Source organism: Octopus bimaculoides, chromosome 20 (genome assembly GCF_001194135.2).
Source record: "Octopus bimaculoides isolate UCB-OBI-ISO-001 chromosome 20, ASM119413v2, whole genome shotgun sequence".
NCBI classification, from domain to species: Eukaryota; Metazoa; Mollusca; class Cephalopoda; order Octopoda; family Octopodidae; genus Octopus; species Octopus bimaculoides.
The window spans coordinates 5140790-5143289 of NC_069000.1; positions in this window are offsets into that span (position 1 = coordinate 5140790).

Genomic DNA, 2500 nt, shown 5'->3' on the forward strand with positions numbered 1-2500 from the left:
GAGAGAGAGAGAGAGAGAGAGAGAGAGAGAGAGAGAGAGAGAGAGAGTTTACAAATAGAGGAACGAAGCGAGTGAAGGAAAGAACATGAGAGCAGTATATTTGCATATATGCAAAGGTGCATATATTTCTAATGTACTTTTGTTTGAATGTGTGCCTATATGAATGTCTCTACGTATCTGTGTCTACGCATCTGTGTGCGTGCGATTCTTAGCATATACGTATGCCTGATTACTGCCGCTCGATGAATATTTTGGGCCAGTTTAAATTAATAATGATCTATGCGCACATTTATTCTGAAGCAGCTTCGCTGTGTAGGTAGGTTGATAAATCGACTTCCTTTTTCTTTCTCTCACTCTCTCTCTCTCTCTTCTTCTTCTTCTTCTTCTTCTTCTTCTTCTTCTTCTTCTTCTTCTTCTTCTACTTCATGTTCAAGACCTGCAGGTATTGGCAACCATAGACCTCTACGTAAAAGTCTGAGAATTTATGATTTTTTCAGAAAAATCGCTGTTGTAGATTCTCTGCCGTCTTAGGTACAGCTTTTGCAAGCTGGCTCGAGTTTATTCTTAAGACACAGGTTCATACGCCATCAAATAATATCCAGAACCAGATCGATTTGTAATGAGGATCCGTTGGAAGGTAGTCCCCATCCGAGTCCGGTACTCTTTAGCAACAAGCGCCTCTTCTGCTCTGTTACCCATAACTGGGACACTTGTCAAGTTGTTATTAACCCCAAATGAAAACGAACACGGGCCTAGTAGTGGTGATTAATAGGCAACTTCCTGACTCCCAAATCTGTTGAATTCCCAGGGTCAAGTTCCATATTTCGCTTTTTGCTTTCTGTTATTTTTATTTCGAATCCATGTTTTTCTTTTTTGCTCAGCTTGAGTCGATTGCATATTCTATCATACCTCCTCCATTCTTAGCTGCCATGGCAACTACTCTCCGTCGTCTCTTAATACATTTTATGACACTCACATCACTTCTGTTTGTCTGTCTCTCCGTCTGTTTGTCTCTCTATCTATCTGTCTCCTTCCCTGTCTATCTCTCATTCTCGACCTTCCTTGACGACTCCAGCCATTAATATCCATTGCACGCACCATTTCTTCAATTTTCCCTTTTTCATTTGTTTTCCCATCATCTAAATGTCAACTCACACTCTCTTTCTGTCTCTTTTTCTTACTATAATAATGTGGCAATGACTCTGAAGATTCGACTTGCATGTATCCATAGTCGTTACATCAATCAATTTTGAATCCCACAGTATATTTTGTCGCGCAGATGAGGGTTCGAACCAGAAACCACACGTTTGCATGATGAACCTCCTAACCACTTAACCACAGCGACTGCGTTCGTGTCGTGACTATATTGCAAAGTAAACTACGTGCAAATATTTTGATGAGGATCATTTACGATGAATTAATTCTATATTTAAAATTTCTTTCAAAGTTTCGTAATGGAAGTAGTCTGCATGTTTTATCATAGACACAGTTGACGGCAGAATAATGAGGAGAAGGCTCCAGAACATTCGAGAAATGCTAAATATTTATCGCTAATTATGTGCTGAAATATAGTTGCCTGAAGCATGTACAGTATATCATAATTACATCCACTAATGGAGCAGTTCAAATTACCTATTGGTGTTTGTGGTATTATAGATGTCTTGAATACAACCAGTAATGGCGACCTTTGCACCGACTGTGCAAAGCACCGTTGGTTAGTCTCTTTGAACGCAATTAGATATTAATCAACCCCAAACTCCCAGATCTATTAAAGTTTGGCAATAGTTTGAGTTAAAATACCACGTTGTTATTTATTGCCAAGGAAACTAACTACTAACAGTTGATCTTGGTAAAACTAGTTTAATATCATAACTTTCGTTTCGTGAAGAGGGGAAAGGAGTTTATTTATGGAATAAGATGACTTTTAATCAATATTATATCATATTATATAACATAATATAAACACAGGCTTAGCCATAGCTGTGTGGTAAAACGTTTGCTTTGCGAACTACATGGTTCCGTTTTCAATCCCATTACGTGGATACTTGGTGTTTTCTGCTATAGCTCGGCATCAACCAATGCCAAAGGAGTGGAATTAATACAGGGGAAACAAAAAGCAGCCCATGGAATTTCGGTGTTTATGTTTGTGTTTGTGTGTGAGCGAGACTCTTTCTGTTTGTCTCTCACTACCAATTAGTCGGCGTTTGTATGTCCCTGTAAAAATAGCAGTTCGACCCCAGTGCGTAACTGGTACTTTATTTATCGACCCCGAAAGGGTGATAGGCAAAGTCGACCTAGCGGAATTTAAACTCAGAACGTAACGGCAGACAAAATACCGCTAGGTATTTCGCCCGGCGTGCTAACGTTCCTGCCAGCTCGCTGCCTTTTTCTGCCAGTAGCTTAAAGGGATTCTCATAGGCTGCAATAACCGATATACTCTTGAGAGTATACAAACACCGCGAATTGGATTCGAACGCGTAAAATTTATTTCACAATTCAC